The sequence below is a fragment of the Seriola lalandi genome, unplaced genomic scaffold, assembly GCF_002814215.2.
Source record: "Seriola lalandi dorsalis isolate HSWRI2012SDOR001 ecotype SW California unplaced genomic scaffold, Sedor1 jcf7180002054574, whole genome shotgun sequence".
In the NCBI taxonomy this organism is placed as follows: Eukaryota; Metazoa; Chordata; class Actinopteri; order Carangiformes; family Carangidae; genus Seriola; species Seriola lalandi.
In genome coordinates this window covers 1,714,889-1,737,928 of record NW_019525127.1, presented here as the reverse complement: position 1 = coordinate 1,737,928, position 23,040 = coordinate 1,714,889, and positions in this window count along the sequence as shown.

The window sequence follows — 23,040 nt, the reverse complement described above, 5'->3', positions numbered from 1 at the left end:
AAATACATGTAAGTGGCTGTAGCCAGAGCTGGATCATTGTGAAGACTGGAAACAGGCGGGAAACAGCTAGCTTGGCTCTATCCAAAAGGCTTTAACATGCTACATCTTATTTGTTTCATTTGTTCAAAAATCAAAGTGGAGAAACAACAATTTGCTGTTTTATGTGCCAGAGAAATATTGCTCCCATAGAAAAAACAACCCCATAGTTCATTTGTGCAAGCAGCTGATTACAACACATATTGTTTCTAACACTTTATTATGTATTATCTGTCTGATTATTGAATACAGATTCATTAAAATACTTTTCATCAAGACCATATATTCAGTGTCATTAAATTGTTTCTCCTCAAAATATGTTCTCCGTTAGACTAACTCAAATTAGCCTATTTAATACAGAAAGAAAGCATCACTTCTATTTACTGTATCAACCCCTGACCTTTTGCCAAAGCCCTTGCTAAAGCACATGAGAAACTTGAGTGCGACTTTGTGTAAAAAGTGCTGAAACTCACTGATGCAAACTACATTTCCTTGAGTGGAAACACTAAAGACGTTCAAATGCGTAACTCTAAGAGGTCTAACCCTTTAATCTAAATCCTTGAAAAATTGCATTTCTTTTTTTTTCCCCCACAGATAATGGGGCCATTTCTTATCCAAATAAACTAGAAAGTTCATGAGTAGAATTACATTTACTTGAAACACGTATCAAATCCATTTTTCTGTATGTAGAGCTACGTCAAATGAGAGTGATTTAAATTCAGACCAATCTGACAAAACTTCACTATGAATTCTAATAGACTTCCAGGCTGGGAAGTAATTATAACTATGCATTAACTATTTTATTTTTTTATTTCCTCTCTTATTCCTATTAAGATTAAAACACACATCTTGGGAGTGTTTTACTCTTTACACATGAATCACTTTGCCTGGAAACTTATAATAACCTCTTCAACTCCATCCCAAACCAAGCGTCTGCTCATTTACAGCATCTCGTACAAGTATTCACACACTACACCTTATGATGTGAAGTGGTGGCTACTTGACAGTTCCTGCTGATTACAGCTCAGCATGACTGTAATTATTGTTCAGGTTCAGTAAGACTCCTACACAGTTTCTGGCTGATCATTGCTGCTGGTGCTGAATTATTATCAACTCTGCCTTGATATTAAATCTAACTGTCAGCAAAAAAAAAACAAAAAAAAAACATATCAAAAATGCTTTAGACCTCTGAAGTCACTCAGAAAGGACACTTCCTGCAGAGAGACTCAATTCTAAAGATCATTTCATCCTCCTTATATCAAATATAAGAGGAAATACAGCTGTTTCAGTGATGAACGAACAATGAACTCAGCCGCCCCTCCCAAAAAAGGTTGGCTAGCAGGCGGCACTGTTACCTCCTTAATGGTTTTCTCCAAGGGCGGTGTAAAACCTGTACTTGAATTTGATTAACTCTAACTCAAGTAAAAAGATTTGCTTGACTCTCAATCACTTTCGTATTGAGTGACTATAAGAGCTTCACGCCGTGATTAAAATGCACCCACTTCAGTGAAAATCACCAAGTTGCAGTGACATAAATATTTCTAAAAATAGCTCAGTCGATGTTACAAACTGCAGCTATAGTGGTTTTAGATAAGATGCCATTTGTTGGAAACTTCTTCTCATTTGGTTTCTGGAGGGGAAGCTGCGGCTCAGGGGGTAAAGAGGGTCGTCCACTAATCAGAAGGTCGGTGTTTCCAGGCCGTGTGTCGAAGGGCAAGATACTGAACCCCACGTTGCCCCTGACGGCTGTTCCATCATATGGGTGTAAAGTATGAATGTGTGAGTAAATGGGTGAATGTGGCAAGTATTGTTAAGTGCTTTCAGTGGTCAATAAGGCTAGAAAAGCGCTATAAGTGCATTTACAGTTTTGTTGTTACACTCCAAAGGCATGATAAGATATATAATGGCTTCCGACAGTATTGAGACCTTATTGTGCTGTAAGTCTTCAGACCCTCTTCTGTGGCATTCCAGATTTTGCTCAGGTGAATCCTCTTTGCTTTGATTATCCTAGAGATGTGTCTAGAAATTGGACGGAGTCCATCTGTGGCAAACTGGACATAGTTTAGAAAGGAACACACCTGTGTAAATAAGGTCCCACAATTCACACAAAAGAGTGTCAGGACAAAAACCAAGCTATGAAGTCCAAGGAACTCTCTGTATACATCCATGATACAATTGTGCTGAAGCATAGATCAGAGCAAGGGTATGAAACCATTTCTAAAAAGGTTTGGAGTTTTCCCGGGAGCACAGTGACCTCAATGATTGTGAAATGAAGGAAGTTTTGAAACCACCTAGAACTGGCCATCCAGTGAAAACGGGTAACCAGGCAAGAAGGTCCTTGGACAGGTTAGTAATCAAGAACCCACTCTTAACAGTCACTCTGACACTCTAACGGCCTCTCTAACAGAACTTCAGAAAGTCCTCTAGATGGGAGAACCTGCTGGAAGGACGATCATCTCAGCAGCACTCCATCAATCAGGCCTTTATGGTCGAGTGGCGAGACGGAAACCACTTTGAGTAAAAGGCATGTGACGGTTCTCTTGGAGTTTGCCAAACAGTAAAGGACTCATGAGAGCATGAGGGAAAAGATTCTTTGTCTTTGATGAGACAAAAATTGAACCCTTTGGGCAGAATTCCAAAACACTGTCTATTAACACTAACTCTATTTCCTCCTTTGGTCCCAACGGACAAGAGCAATAATTCAGCTGCTCGAAGGTTTCGTCACATATGTAGTTTTTGGGGCATTTGCTGGGAACACTGTCAAGCTTTTCAGTCGTTTTCAGGCAGAATCTTACTTTCAAAGGAATATTAAGATATACATCTAAAGCAGTAAGGAACCTCATTATTACATATTTTACTAGTAAATAGCTCTCCAGGGATCTAGAATGAGATAATCACCAAAGTTTGATACATGTAGAGAAAATTCAGTTGATCTTATCTTTAAGTGCAAATGAAGTGGCATTAAAAAGATATCAAATATCAGATCTCGGTTCTTTGTTCACTTGCAATTTGATGAATAAAAGAGCTCTATTTATTAAGCAGCCGCATTTACTCCAATTAATCCAATTAATAAAGAACAACGTTTCACTTTTCAGAAGCATTTTACACAGGTCCACCTCAGCCTCAGTGCGTGCAGCATAATAATTACAAGATTTTTTTGCAAAGCTACTCACATCACAATGTTCACAGCCGGTATGTCACTTGTATGACATCTAACATCCTCAGAGGTACTCGTAGTTTTTTCCCTCTCACATAAATAGAAAAGCTCTTACATATAACATATTACTTCCCATTTTCGAATAGATTGTTCTTACGTTCGCCACAGAAACACAAATAGAAACACACAAAGCTCTTGTTCGTCATTTAAAAATCAACATTCCTCTCTCATCAGTGGAACATACTCCGGCAGCCGTTCACTCAGGAGTGGAAATTAACTGTTTGCCATTTCAGGCCCAATAATATTTCTCAGCTTCCTTTGCATTTGTGTATTTGTTCTGGGAATTAAGTTTAGATTGGACAAACATGCAGCGTATATTTTAAACCTCTGCAACCCTGCACGTAACTCCTGAAAACAAATATTAATTAGAAGCTGTATTTAAATTAAAATAAGTTAAAAACATCTTTAAAAATAAGGTAAGCCACCAAGCAGCAAATCAATCCATTGGGCACAATGTGTTGACAGTAAATTCAGTTAGTTATAATTTAATATAATTTAGTTCGTTATTTAGTTAAGATCAATAAGATAGACCAAACATTTGAGAGTGAAATGACATTTCAGTACCTTTAGAAATCTCATTCATATTGTATGGCAATACATACATATGCCCATGTGGTGAGGCAGAAAGTAAGCGTGGGTCAGGTGGTGGATGGACTTACTCAGTTGCTTTACCTTAACCATCTATAAACAGATGATTTAGCACGATGAGAAATTTTCAAAGCATTGACATTGAACATTAGAAAAAAAAAAGAAAAAAAAAAGTCACTGAGACTGACCAGAGTTACATATCTAATTGATTACATAGTTTCGCAGAGTTGCAAATATCGATGTTTTTGTCAGGTGATGGGATTATTACTGATGTGAAACGTTTTCTTATGTAGAAATGAAACGTATGTGAAGAATCCTCCTTTGTCACTGCTCAGTGAACAATCCTGAAGGTTGTGTTACCATTTGTTTTGCCGCAGTCAGTTTATAACAAATGTTCAGTTTCATTTCAGTCGATAACAAAACATGAAGCAGAAATATTGTTTCTATGGTTACCTGTGCTGCTTCCACTGTTCTCTGATTCAGGATGGTGGTTAAATGTTGATAGTAAACATTTGAGTGACCTTTGGGAACATCATATTATGCATAATAATTTAATCTTAGCTTCAGAAAGGTCCACTTACTAGCTTTTCAGGGGCTTTCAACCACAATTAATTGCCATCTTTAGTGAAGTGAACAACCTCAGCAGATCAGAACCCCTGTCACAGATTGAACATAATTGAGGCTTCGTGATGTACAATATTAACAGGCACCTCCCAACCAATCAGAAACAATTCTAACTAGACCGCAGAAAGCAACATTTTGCCAGGAAACAAAAAGTATTCAACAGACGTGGATAATTAGAGTAGCACAGCACCCCCTTACCCCACCCCACCCCCCAACCAACCCCCACCCTCCCTGTTGACTGTGGCACTGTAACAGCCCCAGGCTAATCAGACAGAACATGAACCTCCCATTTCCCATGGCTTGTCAGCCCATCACCTGTGAAAAACCATACAGGCCTTGGTAGAACTCTCTCCTCTATTCCCATGACTTTTCTTGACTGACACTTTCTGGAGGCCAGGCACTGATCATTGCTGGCTGAGTCAAGCTGTGTTTTCGCTCCGTTTGGCATGAAAACCCACTACAAAGGACGGCTGGGCGGTTTGGGGGATTGTCGTGGTTAATGGGTTAGACAGGAAGTGAGGAAGTCAAGGAGTTCCACTTGATATCATGCCTGAAATCCTGCTGCTCTTTATATTTTAACGGAAATGAATAACTACGCAGCAAATAAAACAATTACACATACAAACAAATAATATACAGTATATTCAATATTTTGTTTTGTAAATTCTTTTTAGGCTTTATTGTATTCTGATACAACTCTCCACAGCAACTTACATAGGGTATATAGCACCACAAAAATGAGCTGAAAAAATAGTTGTTTCTTGGTACCATAAAATCGTACATTTTGTCTCATGTGCAGTCGTGTTTTGGGTTTGTTTTTCTGTCAGATAACAGGATACCATAATTATAATACTTCAATAATTTCCGAATTGAGTATAATGTGGTGGAAAGTTAAGCCATGAGAAGAAGAAAACATAATTAATTAGCTGCAGATCACAATCCGGGACATGCATTCCAAGATCACTACACATTTCTGAAAACAGACTATAATTTCTCAGCATTTGTTATTTTGAAAAGAGATGTTTGTGGAGCAGTGTGCTGCCTTGTGTGGTGCTCTTTACCGTCTGGATGTTTGGTCTTGTTTTTTACCTTTTGAATGCATCTTGTTGGTGTGTACATGCGCATGTGCATATATTGAAGCTGTGGCATGTCATTTTTAAGTATCAAAATAATTGAGTGTGTTTTTTTGTTAGGAACAGACAGTCCTGAAATGTGGCAGCATAATGTCAGGCACCTCCCCAGCCACCTCAGCCCCTGTGGGGAAGTGAGGCACCATTTTGGCAAGGATGACATTTCATGGTCCAGTAGCATTATTGCAATATAAAAACAGCCTCGACTTTTTGTGAGTGAGGCGAAGGAGACACGGAGAGATGGAGGCAGAATGAGAGCCAGATGCCGCCTAAAGTTTTTAACACTCGATCCAAAGCTTTAAATACGACAGGAAGAAATATGGTTGAGCGAACAGCAATAAACAAAGAGGTTGTTTAGGAGATTAAGTATTTGTCACCTGACAAACCATAAAATCAATAAAACAATCCTTCACTGTCAACAACAACGCTCCAATATAATGTTTATTGACTTTTATTGTACAGTCTTGGGGAACAGTGATGCTAAATCTACCAAAAATACAAGTTTAACATATTTGCCTAAAGTTAACTCCACCTACCAGCACCTCTAAAGTGCAGTAATTTAACCAGAAAATGTGGTTTTGCAGGGGGTTGTGTGCCAGGCTACGTCTTGGTCTCCAATGATCTTATTATCACAGTGAGTTTCCCCGTTCAAGCAGCAGACACTCCAGGAAGTCACTGGTCCCAGCCAAGAAATAGCCATGCACATAAGCCCACAAAATGGAAAATTAGAATTCTTACACTTGAAACTGCAGCTTTGTATTTACTTTAACAATAATTATAGTTCATCAAGATGGATGGACCAACAGCTGGATTTCCCAAAATATCACACTTTTCCTTTAAAAAGGAAGACCAGTAAGTAAACATGTAGAGAAGAAGAGGTAAGAAAGAGAAACTCTATCAACCAAAGCCCAACCGGACCACATTCTTCCCAGGAACCAGACTGCCCAGCTCTCTGCCTCTGCGGTGCGAACGATTTATGACTGTGTCACTGAAGTGGGTGGCACAGCATGGTGGCAGATGTAGAGCATTTAATTGAAACTAGTCGGATCAAAGTGCCAGCAGGAAGCACGGAAAGGTGTGGAAAAGTACAGTAAAAGAATGGGCTGGCTGTACCATTACTTTACCACGTCCAATCCCTCATCCGCAGCTTTTTTTCCTCTTGTCTTTGGACACCAACACCCCCTCTTTGTTTCCACTCCGCTGCGAGTGCCGACTTTAAATTAGATCAGCAGTGATATATTGCTAATTGCTGACCTGATTTTGCGTATTTGTAACTGACAAGACTTAATACATTAATCATATTTTGCAGTTTGGTAAGTTCCAAATTAAAGAGAGCCACAGCTTGTGCCTTTGATTTTACTGAAAAGGAGTGTGGGATGCTGGAAATCTATCTTTCCAGCCAACTGAACTAAGCCATTGGGAGACAAAGTCTGGGGTTGGCTGCTCCCACTTCCTCTTGGTAATGGAAAAACCCACATTGACAGTCAAGATAAAGAATGGGGAGCAGAATACACACTCTGTATCTCAATTCCCATTGGATTTGGACCCCAGCGTGTATGAAGCACATTTTGGTCCGTGCATATCTTTTAATTTTCGGAGAATGTATTAATTTAATTTACAATACTCTTGAAAGAGTGTCAGCTATTTTAAAGCTTATTTGATCTTTTAGCAAATCCTCATTAGCAGCACGCTCTCATTGCTACTTGTCTTCAAAGCAAACTGATTGAAACATCTTAATGCCAGTGCAGTTTCCCTTGAATGAGAAAGAGGATGGTTTCAATCTTCCACACGCTGTCAAGAGGAAGAGGGAAAGAAACGGATTCCTCTGGGAGTTCAATGCATTATTCCAGTCAATATATTGATGTATGTTTCAGACTGATCCAAGGGTAAAATCCCCTCAGAGACAAAAAGGTAAGAAGAGAGGGAGAGATGGTGATGTTTATATTCATTTGTCCTCTACTTGGTGAGATGAGCGCACTTCCTTTCACCCGCTCATGAATAATAAATGCTCACGCAGCCTAAACTGACCCTTTTGCAATTACGTCAGATGATGGATTTGTTTGAGAGCCACTTGACCCCTGCCTTTTGAAACATCATCATTGCGCTGCGTCATTGACGCTTGTGCAAGGTTGCCAAGTCACACCCTGGCACCATCAGCTGAATTGCTACACAGAAGTGTCTGCGTGGAGATGTGGTTTCAGCGACAGTCTCGCAGGTCAAACAGATATTCAGTCAGAAAACGTCTGTCTCATTTGTTCACCTTCTGCCAAATGTCACAGTTTGTTTATAGGAACTGAAGATGCTTTAATCATATCTCAGATGTCCATTCACTCATGTATTTGTTCTTACCTAATTAACTAAAATCTGATGGCAGCCAATTCCAATAAAAGTGAATGCAATTTTGTAAATTCATTATTAAACTTTTCCCCCGGGTTCTGCAGCTTGTTGTTAATGAAACCTGCTGTGCATATGCAGCTACGTGTGTGGAAAGCATCAATCGATGCTCTATGCTACTTCAATATACATTATGCCACCTTCAAGAAAAAACATCTGCTTTGTATGTAGGTCCTGTTTCAGACCGGCTTGTGAGGAAACACCTGCCAAGACAATGAACGTTGTGGATTTGAAATCTCCCGGGAAGGGATGGAGACAACATCTCATCCCAACGGCTGACCTCGAGCAAAGCGTTTAAAAGCTCTTGGTGAACATTCGACATCTATGTTGACCTTTACTGTTGTATATGCTTGCACTCTAATGAGGCTCCATTGGCTTCACTGCTCATCTCCACAGCTCCATGCCCTGAAATTTGTATGTATGATGTGATACGATTAAACAAATGATTTAGGGCTCTAGCCATACGGTAGTTTGATGCATTAACAAAGTGCATGCCATTACTCATACTGATATGACAAAGCAAGATGCCATCTGAAATCAGTCTCATGTTTAGACACACGACACACACACACACACACACAGTCAATGGTGTCACACATAGCACACAGCTGAGGTAGGAAGGAAAAGCCTTGTGGATCAGTGGTAAGAATATGGCAAACCATCATGTCACAAAGATCGAATATGGAAAAAAAAAAAAAAAAAGAAATTGTAGCAGGGAGAGAAAGAGAGACAGAACAAGAGAGAGCGTCTGTGAGAAAAGGAAGAGGCTGACAGATGAAGAGATGAGCGTGTATGTGACCGAGAAGGTGACGCGTAGCTGCCTCTGGTAAGATCTTAATAATGTGGTGCAGTGTGTCATGCACTGTTATTTTCTAATCTTGTATGAGTACGTTTTGTGATTAGACAGCAGATAATCTGTGAAATTGTAGGTGTGATGCATCCTGATTCCAAAATTGGTAAGGGCCTTAGTGCATATACTGTACGTAAAGACCAACAGGGCTTAAATGAATGCTCAGCCTGCAGCGGGATCACGTCTTTAATCTTTGTGAGAAAATACCGAAACCAGATTTCCTGTGCGATATATCATTTTGCATCGTCATTAGGAAACTGACAGCGATGGTAAACGCTTGTGTCTCATCTTCTGACAAACACTATTAGATGAGTTTCATTTGTTCAGAGAGCTAAGTGGTTACGACTGTCATCTCTGGAGCCACATATGTCTGATGGAAACAGATGAAATTCCACCAGAGCTCTTTGTCTCTTTGATTTCCACACGTCTAAATTAAAAACACACACAAAAAAAGAAGCACTTGTGAAAATGATCCTCAGGAATGCGTTTGGTACTCTGTAATCTAATAAAATGTCATGATGCTGCAACTTGCAGCCATAAATCCATGAGCCACTGAGAGTATGACCCGTAAATATCAGACTTGTTAGTGATGCCTGTGGGTGAGATGAAATGCATGAGATAACAGAATATAGTTGAACAACAAAAAAAAAGGTATTCAGAGGGAGCGATATCAGAACATTGTCATTCTGCCGAGACACTTCCAGTCCCACCTGACGATGTGGAATACTGATGGTTTCATCTGATTTAAATTCAAAGCTTGAACAAAATAATACAGAAGAATAATGTCATTATGAGGCAGTCTTCTAGCTAGCAAAACTAATTCTGTGTTTCATAGCTCTGTGATTTTAAGATAAAAGCTAATGTCAAAACGTCTATGTTGCATTGTAATCAGAAAAGGGAATGACAGGTTAATCGGTAACTATTATCTTTCTGTTAGTTAGCATGTCATCTGCAACACAAACACAGGTGCAAATGCATAGGGGGAGAGGGCTGTGTCACCCGTAATGAATGAATTGTGTATTCATTCCCTCAATTAAATGATGAAGTGTATCAGTTGTTTGTCACTCCTGTGCGAATGCATTCATTTTTGTCATGCATTGCGTCAGATGATATCTGTCCCAGCTGGGATTTGATTTCACATTTGCACGGTCTGAATTGGGGTTCGGCTGTGGTGTACTTCAGAGAGAGACAAAGTACATCAGACCAGAGGAGGAAATTGCAGAAAATAAATGAACTTGTAGAGAGATAAAAAAAAATAAATAAAAACTTTCTGAAAAGTGTAAAGTCCATGCCCCACAGAAACCAAGTATTTAGGCTACAGTGTTATCATACTGTTAACATGACAAAATGAAACAATGAGTAACAATGTGGAGAGTCACATCATTTGTGATCATGTTTTGGTTTAATAGTATGATCCAGCTCATCTCTTGGGTCTTGCTGATATTGTATGTATTGATTTTGCATGTATTGTACATTGCAAGCAAAACATCCTTTGAAATAAATCTAAATTCATGGCACTCTTCCAATACAAAAAGGCTAAAGAAAATGTTATTACCTGCAAAAAAAAAATGGAACCGATGTTTGAAAGAAAAAAAAAAAAAAAGTTAGATGTAAGGATGAAGAAAATGACTGTAGTCAGCTGCAATCTGTCAGATGTACAGCAGTGAAATAACTGGAAAATATGGGACAAGTAGTCTGCAGCGGACACCCTGTATGAACCCTGCGCAGACAGTGGCCATTTCAAGGGTAATCTTGCCTGGTTGTGGAGCATTTCGATCAGCTCCTTCAGCCTGTGCAACTGTTCAATCAAGCAGAGGGTGACATTGACGTAATGCACTGGCCATCTAAAGCTGAGACATGTTCAAGTTGAAGTTCCATGGTGAGCAGATCAATACGTGCCATTTCCCCAGTGTGAACTCATAGTTTGGTGGCTCATGTTTTTTCAAAACCTTTACAAAATAACAGAAAGAAAGCACAGGGTGTTAGTAAAAAAAAAAAAAAAAATGAAGCTCCTCACATGATCCTGACTGCATGAACGTCAACTCAGCACTGGCAAAGCCAAAGCCCAGATTGCAAAATCAATATAAATTTCACATGTCGTGTCATCAGTACCAGTAAGCCTGATCAGCATTTTTTTCAAGCGCATTAACGTGACGTATATGTAAGACATGTGTGTTGATTTGATGCAAATCTGCTTTTCTTCTATGTTGATGCTTTCGTCTGTTTGGCATGTTATTGTGATGTTCATGTTGGCCCGATGCACCTGCCACGGGGCAAAGATGAAACGTTTGGCAAAGCCGTGTCAAAAGCCCTGATTTTCAGATCTAAAGCTAAAGCTGAGAAGCTGATCTGAATGGCTTTCATTCAGATAAGACCCTGCTTTGTTGAGTTTGTAAATAGAATTGTTACTTCTGAGTCAAGGCACACTCTCAAGCAACCCTGTTTTTCTCGTCATGATATATATTACTAAGCAAAATGAAGATTGATGCAAGTTTTGAGAGAAACGTAATAGCACCTGAATTATGTAAATACTTTTTTTCCCCTAACATCATCCTCCGTGATAACAGAGTCCACGTGTAGCGACTAAAGCCAGATTAGAGGGGTTTTTTTTTAATTAAAGTTTTCTTTCAGCACTCTTATCCCTTGGTTAAGTAAAGACTGTGGGCTTTGTTAAATATTGATAAAGACATTTACATTGTAATTCCCACCCTCAGTCCATAGTATGGTTTGGGTAATTGTCAGTCTCTGGTGTCAGAATCCCGCACTCAACAGTTGCTCTTGTCCTGTGCTGTATCGTTCGCCTTGACAACCACCTAACAAAACCCTGTGTTGTAAAGAAAACAGCCTTAATGAACAGAAATTCAGGCAGAACATGTTTCCCTCAAAGTGTATTTGGCTAAACAAATTAGTAACATAAATGTAATTTATAGCAGTATCAAGATGACTTACATTGTTTTTTTTAATCTAATGCCTATTTATTCCCCATGTTGGGGAGTAACAGGATTAATTCAATTACAAAATAAATGTAAATCTGTTCCATTTACTGTGAAAGGAAATCTAATTTAATTACAGTTACTCATCAAAATGTTGGTGATGACATCAGAATGAAACCAGATATGTAGAGTATAACATTCAGTCTGTTATCTCTATTGCAGGAAGGTGTTTTTGACATATCTGTGAACAACGTGGGTCAGATAGGTGATAGGCGTGACCTAAGGTGTCGCTAACTTAATTCAGCATTGTGTTTTCATTAAATATCAACTTTGAGGTCACAAGGTTGTGAGGTTTCTCCAGGGCTAAATTAATGGTACTGAAAAGTAATCAAAAAGTAACCAACATTACTTTGACGTATCTAGTAATCTGTAATCTATTTCATTTCAAAAGCAATCCATCCCAACACCATTTATTCCGAAATTGAACTTTTTTTTTTTTTTTTTTGATTCAGTTTACCCCTGCAGGGATGAAGAAGACTGCAGTGTGGGACAGTGTAATGTTATTCTGCCTGGTTGCACATTCTGGAGTGAACCGTTAGCCGCGGTTTGTCATGCAATGTGTGTACAACAAGGCCCATGTGTCCTTTAGATTTTCTTCCAACCAAACATTTCAGCAGGTGATTTCACCGTGGAGTTCTCCTCTGTGGTCCACAGTATTTTAATTAACTGCAGAAGTGTTTGGTTGCAATGACTACCTGCATGCACGTCCCTCGATACCCCATGGTTTGAGAGTCAGTGGTGTAGAACAATGAAAGGCTATACCTCACTGTGTTCCAACACATCCCCAGCTGCCAGATTAAATCAAAGAGCAACAATGTTCAAAGGAAGGGCACGCCCCAGTCAAGCCAATCCATCATCTGATGCAACAATGGAAGTCAGGTTTATGTTGGCTAAACATTTATTATTCATGCACCATTCATAAGGAGGGCAAGTGAAGGGGAAATGAACATAAATCTTTTCATTTCTTTCTGTTTATTTCTCTCAGGGAGAAAGTCTCTCTCTCTCTCTCTCTCTCTCTCACACACACTCACACTCACACTCACACTCACACACACATACACACATACACAAAGCGCACACACCACTCTCTCCATGAAGCAGACACCAGGATTCCTCAGTATATTGACCTGCAAAGCAAACCCCCTCAGGAGTTGCTCCTGCTTCCTCTTCCCTTTTTTTTTTTCCTCTTTTTTTTTCCCAGCATCCTAAAAGATGACTGATCCTGTCAACTAGCGAGCAGTTATGTTGTGAATTTATTTTTACAGTGTTTATTGTCGCATTATAACAGTTTAACTATACTGCTGCTTTTGATTATTCTTGACTTTGACAGCAATAATTAAAAACATGATGAAGATGATGATTAAATTCGAGACAGATGTGTTGTTCCTGATGCCTCTGAGATAGCGCCCGTCTCAGTCCTTATTATGTACTAACGAAGCATCTGTTTTGGATCTTATTTCAGTCACATTTGTGGGGGATAGTGCCGCCACCATTTGTGGTTTCATAAACCATAATCTCAGTCTGTCCATATGTCACGAGTCAGGGTAATTTCCCAAAGTAAAATGAATGTCTAGAGTTAGTCCAGTGTTTTGGAAAGGATATAGATCACTGGCATGTGTAGCTTGATGGTGTTTTGTATATATACGGTAGCTTAACAGGGTTCTGACCCAAGGACAAGATTCCCTTTAGAAACAGTGAGTTATTTCTTATCAAAATTTTTAAAAAAATAAATTAAAAATGTCCGCTTCGATGTGACTGATTTTGATTCGTTTTTGTTGTTAAAGTTAGAGAAAATTGCCACTTCGCACTGTTCTTGCTCGACTTGCAGTGTGCATTCAGCACATTGGACCATTCAATAAGTTGTCAAAGTTTCACTGTACAAGTCTGAAAATAGCACCGCACTAACGTCACAGGAACAACTCTGGTGTGTCATTTTAGGGGCACCATACTGTGGAGTGCCACAAGGCTGCGTTTTACATCCTCGTCATTTTCTCATCTATGCAAATGACAGGCTGGCTGCTGCACTGGATGTGCCAGAATTTGGTTGTTTTTTAGGCAGTTAATTAAAAAGTCTATACTTTTAGGCTTTTCCCGCCACAAAACGCATTTAGACATTTAGTTTGGCTTCCTGTTTGGCATCCTGGTGGTCTATGGACCTTATGATACACGTCTGTTTATCCCCTTGTTTCCTTTCCGTTTCCAAATTGTTGCTTTGAATGAAGACAAAATTTATACAAGAAAAATATCGGAGTTAATCCAATTAATAATATGAGGAGCTACAATCATCTGTTCACTGCTTTTGTGATATCTGTACACTACTTGAATTTACTATAGCTAGCCGTCTAAAAATAAAAATGGACTTTATGGATGGGCTGGGGCTGGTCTTTGTTCGTCTTTGTTGACCTCACTAGTGTAAGGCAGGTTTTCTGAGTCAATTAATCAATACAGTATGACGCATTTCGATCACCATGTCAAAGTGCTTCTATTGGATGTTGAAACGAGGTTATTAGACTGTCGACAGGAACACTATGTGGCTACTTGTTGATGCTGAAGGAGCGCTCCTTTACCATTTCATTTATTATGAGTCACTCTGCACAAGTGCATCTGTTTAATGGCCAAGTTGGAAGTACGATCTCGACTTTAATGAAATAGTTTCCTTGTCTCTAATATAACAGTGTGGAGTTAAATTACAGGCCAACAGACCTCAAAAGGCCGTAGAGTGCAGACTGAGTGGGCTGCAATTTTAAGAATCCACACGGCTCATGGACCAATTCTATATGCATTTCTTTCTTTCCATTCAGTAAATGCACAAGAAAAATGAGAGCCGAGCGACAAATGGCACTGTTGAGGGACAGCCTGCTGTTTAAATCTAATGAAAGGTTATTCACAGGGAAATGACAACCTTAAAAACAATGTTTCCTTCCGTGAAGACTGATTACATCAGAGATGACAAATGTTTTTTGTAGTAATTCCAAAAATTATGATTTATTGTAGCTATAAAATGCTTTTTTTATTTAGCAAAAACTAGGGTTGACGTTAGACCAAAAATTGCACCATTATAGTTTCACGAGTGCAGTGAATTTGTCATACGATTTTCAATAGACTGTTTGGTGCAATGGACTGCAACATACTCCCAATATTGCAGCCCCCAAAGAATGTAAGACGTAGTGGTTAGAAACCGTTTTCATTTGTTGATTATGACAACATAATATCTGATAAGTCCATCTGCCTTAATGGCAAGCAGGGGAAACAAGCTTAGCCATCCTCTTTACTGATGATGGTATCATTACTTTATGCTGTGACAATGTGTTTATGTTGCTCAGACACTGCACAGTATATTCCTTAAAGTTATTGATGTATGTTATATTTTTCATAGCTGGTTGATGAGAAATATCCTTTTGTTTTGAGGGAAAGCGTCTATTCATGCACGCATGCTTCAGTTTGCTATGAGTGAGTTGATATGATTTTGATGTGCTGCAGAAATCAGGAATTGTTTTGCAATTCTAGCACAGAAATAAGCATATAAAACAAAGAAGGTGTACAGTGAATAAAGCAGCACCAACCTGCACAATTAAGTCAGCCATATGCTGCATTGTATAAATACACACCAGTTATTTTTGTTATTTGTTATGTACTGATGCCCCAACAGCATTCATTGCTATTAGGGAATTTTATTATCTGGCATCTCTGTTAAGTAGTCAGTGAAAGAAGTCTCATTGTAAGCTGTTTATTCTCTGCCCAAACAACTGAATAAAGTGATGCAGTATCGCACACAACACTGGTGTGTGCATAACAGGCAGCAGTGATTTATCACTCTCATTATGCCACATTAGCCAAACTTAAACACTGACGGAAAGAGAGAGAGAGAGAGAGAGAGAGGGAGAGAGAGAGAGGGAGGCCTAAAGGAAAGTTACAGGAAGAGAGATTTAACAAGTAATGTATCATTAATCTCAGCCTGCTCTCTCTGTGTCAGATCTTGTTTCCTGTTGGCACGTGTCACTCTTTAATCTGAGGAGCCAAATTAAAAGCTATGCATATGCCACTAAGGTCCGTGCCACCCAAACTCTTTACCACAGTCACCATCTCTTCCACTGCAGAAAGAGGTGAGACCTGGGCATCTTGACAGCATGTGCTCAGCAGACGTCATAGTATTATTATTTGAAGGAGAAAAAAAACCTAAACGTTGCTGTAAAAAGAAATAAAAAAAATTGTGAAAATCTTTAAAAAGGTTTTCCTGTTCACTCTACAATGAACGCCACATACGTCTGTTCCTTTTTCAGAGAATTGACTTGAGAGTACTTGGAGCCTCAAAGTGAATTCACAGGGTTTTTATCACAGCTGATCAACAGAAAATGAATGGGCTACAACAAACAAGCTAGTTTGATCATTTAATTGTTTGAAACATTGCCCAACAGTCTCTCGAAGATTCTTAAAATGTGTGTCCTTGTTTAATGTGATTGTAAACTGAAAAAAAATTGTGGACTTTTAGTTGGCCAAAAAAGACAATTTATAGATTTATCAATAATGAAAATACTTTTGGGTGCAGCCTTAAAAATGATTTTCATTTCCCAAAACAAATAATCAGTTGAGTTCGTTTCTGGAAGAGAAACATCCTGAGGATTTGGATTTTTCTCTCACATATTCTTTGGGGAGGCGTGCAGCTTTGCACAGTGGTGGACATGGATTACTATGGATAAGTGTCCAATCCACATGTGCATCTACCAGAAAGTTACAGCTTCCTGATTCTTGTGAATGGTTCTCAAATAATGTGCACAGACGCTCCACTTGTTTAGAGAATAAGATATAGTCCCTTAATCATAGAGTTACAATATTAGACTTTCTGAGATGATTTGAAAATTTGCACATGCTGAACATCACTGACAAAAGAAAAATTGCTAAATGATTTGTTTAAACCAAAATAATCCAGGGTAAAAGTAGTAAAATAACTACATCATTCTGTGCAACTGACTTCATTTTTTACTGTTAAACCTTTAACGCATCTAATGAGACACCGATTTCAGAAGCAGCTGTATGTTAAGATCTTTTCACACCCTGTCTCATGAACATTGTGTCAACATCAGCTGGCACCTTCCTTATCTGTGTTCTTTATCCACATCTGCCAGCCTGAAGATAAGAATTGTCGTTTTCAGCCCATTACAGGACTTGACACCAACTATCTGATGGGAGCCGCTTGCTGGCCAGACGTTACTTCATGGCCACTACGTGTTTGGTGAGTGACCTTCATTAGGATCTTACAGGAAAAAACAGCCATGGTATGTTGTGTTATTTTTACGCTTTTACTTTTGTACAGCAAAGGAAAATCTACCATGGATTTAGTCCAATTATTGCCTTGAAGATAAAAATCAGAGCATGTGGTGAAAGTTGCCTAAAGAATCTGTTGAAGGCCAAGCAACCAGGCACCATTCAGCACAGATCTGCCGAGATGAAATGTAATTTTATCACATTCTACAACTGAACAGATATCAAATTGAAACCTGTCAGCTGTAATACATCTGAACGCTACTCGCTCTTCAGTCACCATTATGAATTCATTATTAAAAAAAGGTTTAATTAAGTCATCCCCCAGGATTATGACTGATCTTAGATTAAAACCCTAATTTGGTTGGTTAGGTGTAACCATTTAGACTGGTACTTACAGATCACTGATGTGTAGCACTAGGAGAGAAAATCCTTCAATCAACTACACTTTATTTGTATAGCACTTCTCATACAAATAAACAATGTAAAACGACAGGGTTTACAGAATAAAAAGGAATAAAGACAACCCACCCTTCCCCCTCACACACACACACACACACACCAAAAGCAATAAAAAAGGATGACATCACATAAAAGCAAGTCTATAAAAATGAGTTTTAAGAAGTGATTTGAAAGAAGTTAGTGATTCTGCGAGCCTCATTTCCTCAGGCAGGTCATTCCAAAGTAGAGGGGCCCTGATGGAACAAGTGTGCGCACCGTTAGATATAAGCCTCTACTTTGCAAAATCAGCAAAATCTTAAAATCAATTCTTAAACAAACAGGGAGCCAATGGACTGAAGCAAGAATTAGGTTGATGTGATGTGGTCTGTTAAAACCAGTAAGAAGCCTAGCTGCTGTAAGTACAGCTGAGGGTGATTGAAATGTTTTGGACAAACTGAAATTGTGTGTTGATGACTGTGTTAAGGAATCGCCAAAGTTCAAATTTATTTTCGTGCGACACTGAATATCTGAAGCAAATTTCACAGAAACCCCAAATTATTGTCAAGATATGTCACTCATAAACAAAAGTGTCAACCTCCTGGTACAGCTAATGGGAAGGGAAGAACACACACACACACACACACACACACACACACACACGATCTTGAATATCTGTGGCAAATTTAAACAGAAATCCATCCACTACTTGTCAAAGATATTTCACCCTGAAATATTTACCCACAAATATCAATGTTACGTTTGTTTGCACAGAATTTCATGCAACAGTTTTTGAGTCAGTTCACTGTTTAGTTTGAACCGAAGTGGTGTTGTATATACATAGATTCGTGATCTACAGGGACGTCATACAGATACAGAAAGGAAAATAGAGACTGAATGTGACTGTCAACAAACTAAAAAGATAAACAGATGTTACATAGAAACCATTACTATCTAATAAACAGCTGAGACATCACCAGATCTTCTCTCTCACTTGAGGCCATTTGGTATCATTTCACAGGCAGGAACAAAGAGCTGTTTTTGGCTGAATCACATCACACAGAATGGGGTACACTGGAGTCCAACTTTACATTTGGGCATACTTCCATACACCCCTTGCTCTTGAGGCTGATGCCTACAGGAAAAATCAGATCACAGAAAGCACCTTCTCACTGAAGCCCCGCACCGTTTCAGATGATTTTTGTTTTTCCACATGCCCACTTGATTCTGTTTTAGTTAAGAAACACCAAGGGCCTTTCGTTGTCAAAATGAAAGACAATTTTGCCCTAGTCTCCAAATCAACTTATCACAAAGATTCAGTGCACCATTGAAAATAAAATAGAAAATGTGGAAAAAGGTGATTGGAAAGCCTCAGGGATGAATTTTCTGGCATGCCTTGTTTTCATTTAGAACAGTCAGTGTTACAATAAAATAGATTCCCTTTCTCTAAGTTCACAAGTTCACGTTGAAGATAAGGAGAGTCAGTTTGATCATGCCTCCAAACATTAATTACAGAGCTGCAGACCACAGAAAAATAAATAAATAAATAAAAGTCTGTTGGCATTCTCTCAAAGACGTTTTTATTGTCTTTAAGTTTGACAAAAAAGAAGAACAATGGGCACAATTCAATAGGCCACACTTTACTCAATAAACCTTACTAAACCCCATCAGTGATGCCATGAGACAGGAGTAAAATAGATATGAGAGGGAGAGTGGCTGAGGCAGTAATTGCTTTTGGTCTGTTATTGAGGATCAAATTAAAACAAGTAAAGAGCAGAATAGCCATTGCAGCCGGACATCATAAATGTTTCGGTCCCAGCTGCATGCTCTGTTGCTTTAAAACGCTTGATCTAATGTGCATATTAATAGGCACATTAGTGAAGGGGAAGTAGAAGACATTACGTGGTGTGAAGTGCCTCCTTTTTGTTCATTAACATAGCTGTGTCAGTGTGGTTAGTAACCGTGTAAGGCTGTCTTGTCTTGTGTGGAAACTTTGTCTTTGTGTGGTTGTGAAATGAGATTTTTTTTCAGCTGGCACTGTATGCGTCTAGTTTGGTGTTTCAGGAAAAAAAAAAAAAAAAAAGAAGTTGCTGAGGGAGATTCCCTCCCCCGGTTAATGAATCATGGAGAGACTACCTATATGCATGTTAATTAGCACACTTGCTAAGGTCATTTTATTATTATTATGAGCTGGTAATTACCAGCTGGGTCATAAAATTTTCAACACAGAACAATGGACTACCTTATGCTGAGGCCTACGACTAAGAAATATTAACTTTTAAAAAAGACCATTACTGTGAGGTTCTTGCAGTTACTGAGTAACTTATCTCAGTCAGCCACAATACATAACTAATACATACAGTATGACAGTTGAAGAAATAATAGCCATGTGTCACCTGTGGCTTTAAGATGAAGCAGTCTCCCCATAAAAGACAACACCCACGCGATCCTTCTGCGCACAAAGACCACAAAATTGGCAGTAATAGCACATAGCTGTTCAACAGCATGAGTAGAGAGCGGTACACTGAATAGAGACCGGGAGATGGAATCTCTTCAGAAAATAACCTACTTCACATAAATCAAAGGCTTACTGTCTACAAAGCCAATAATCATGTTACAATGCACAAGCTTTTTATGCAAATATAATATCTACCTCCTCCTACACCTCATATTTAACGTGCATTCATTCATTACTGAACCGTGAGCTATAGAAGCTTCCACTATCTTGGATTAGTAATGGATACTGAACCATAATGCAATGTGTGTTTGTGCTCCAGATGCATCTTTAGACTTGACAGAAGGAAAAAAAAAAAACCCATTGACTTTGTGGGCTGTAAAATCAAAACACTGAGCTGAAAGATGCTAAAATGCTCCATACAGCTGAGGGAAACTGCAGAATTCCTGCAGCATTAATGTCTAAATTCAAAAACACATCCTGTGGAGCCAATGGACATATTTTGGGCACCTGGTAAGGACATCACCAAAGCACTTTTCTTTTAAAGTGTGCTAGTCTCAGTGGGCTCGGGAGGCAGACTCAGAACAGATGGCAAGGAAATAGTCAGATGGATGCATGGAGGAGAAGTTGCATATAGTTGCAGCGTATAGTACAAGACAAAAAGGAACAGATGTGATGTCAGGAAAAGAAGGAAGCAGAGGTAGTGAGATTAAGGAAAGTTCAAATGGGTCATGATTTAAGCCTCTTAAGATAGGGGTGAGATGAAGGGATTATCCAACATGATGAGAACAGCTAATCAAAAGGAACAGACTAGAGACTTCATAGTAGGAATTTTAACAGGGGACGACAGTTTAGAGTTATGATGGACAGTCGGCAGGATTAAAAGAACCATATGTATTTCAAACACTACGACGCTGCAGTTCGACTGAATTTATCTAAACATATGACTGTATTTAGATTGGCAAGCTGCATTGTGTTGGGACTGTCCAACTGGTGAATAAAATACAAATACTTTGTATTTAAAATAATTACAAGTACTGAGTATTTATGACTGCAATGAACCAATGACATTCTCATAAAAAACAGATGATTCAGACAGCCACGGTTTCGTATCATATAACTAAGGACACAATTCTGTCAACTTGCGGGGGTGGAGCGAAATAAACCTGAAACCTTGTCAGTACAAAGAGCAAGAGGTCACATTAGCACAACCACTAACACTGTGTCAGCCACTGCCAGTTACAAGCTAACCAACAACATAAACAAATAACTGCGCTTATTGTTCTGATACGTCTTCTAGTCGCTGATTTTGGACTCCTCATATACTCCTGAGTCTGGGTCTGACTGAGGCTCAAGTCTCTCCACTGTTTCCTCTACTAAACCATCTCGATATGCACTGCTCTTTCACCCGTCAACCGAGTGCAAGCAGTGGTGGTGGGCGGGGCTCAAGGCCTGATCCAGATTTCTAAATGAGGAAGTAGGGATGAGGGGGTAGATGTGCTTCAAGCCTCAGTTTGTTTTTTTCCCCCAGTTTTTATGTGGGAAAACCACATTAAACAAAATATCACAGCAAAGTATTTTTACATCGTTTAAAAACATGTCCGGAGAGGAACTTTAACTTTTAACTTCTGGTCTTTACTTGATGCTGAGTAGGTAAAACGAGCGGAAAGCGATAAGTAAAGCAGTATTTTGTATCTACTGTGATTATTACAGTAATATGGTGTTATTTTTATGGTGTAATATTTTCAGTTTTCTTCTGTCACCAAGAGCATATGACATTTCAGCTGATTGATTTTGACTAGAAACTGCTCGGTCGTAGCCAGAAGCGATGTTTTTTTAATTAAAAAAAAAAAGGAAAGGTCACTGTTCCTGTCTGTAACACACTGCATATACTGTAGGTTACCTTACCTAACTTGACCCCTGACCTGAGCACTGTATGAAAAAGCAGCATAGATTGTAACCTATACTGTAGCTGTAGTCATGTGTCAACAAGAAATAAAAACATCACTAATGGTGAATTTAATTGATGTAAATGTGAATAACAAATTAATAAATAATTGATCATGATGTCATGCAATACTGAGAAACACTACAGTCATCTTCACAGAGCAACATGGGCATTTTTTTTTTTTCTTTCCCCCTCCTCCGCCTCTTTTTGGTTGGACTCTGCTGGGATAAATGTGTTTTGGAACCAGTGGCAATTTATATTTTTTCTCCCCCATCAAGACACTGCAGATATAAATTTACTCGGACAGATTTGAAAACCCACACATCTCGTGCTTCATAGCTAGTTAAGATTATTGATGCTTTCTGAGCTAGATCAGCTTTTACAGAGATAAGAAGATACAGAGTCCAGATGAGAACTGTGTATCTCCCTTTTTTCTCGCATCTGTGTTTACTCCTCTCGTATATATATATATATATATATATATATATATATATAGAGCGCTTGCAAAAATAAGTGTGTAGTGTGTATTTCTCCTCTTTCCAAGTTTAAGAAGGACTGAGATTTTTGCAACACCTGAGCTGACTGGGACAAAGAATTTAGATTAGAATTAGTGTGGACGACATGTCTCACCAACTCTACATAAAATGATACCCGTGTTTGGCACTTAGTGTTGCATATTTGTTTTTGTTTTTTTTATTAATGCCTTCATGCGCAGGCTGAACAACGTTTGATAGTCAACGTGGTAACAGATGACATTTAAAAATCTTTCGTAATCAATTTCTATCCATGTTCAGCAAACCAACTCCTCTGGGCAGAACCACAATATATAAAAGCTGTGGCTTAATTCGAGATGTCACGGCTCAGTAAAATAGGTGGGCCTCATATGCATAACTCACACTTCCAGATAGAAGCTTGAACAGTTCACCTTTACTTCAAATTTTGCAGCCGAGACAAGCAAGTGGGAAAAGGCAAGGGGTGATATCTGTGGTCAGGCTTGGGTTGGCAACAGGCGGACAGGATTGACGGGCAAACAGATCAAAAAGGACAGAGCAAAACACTGAGGCGAGGCAAAATAAAACAGACTGGGAATCATAAACGGGCAGGTTCT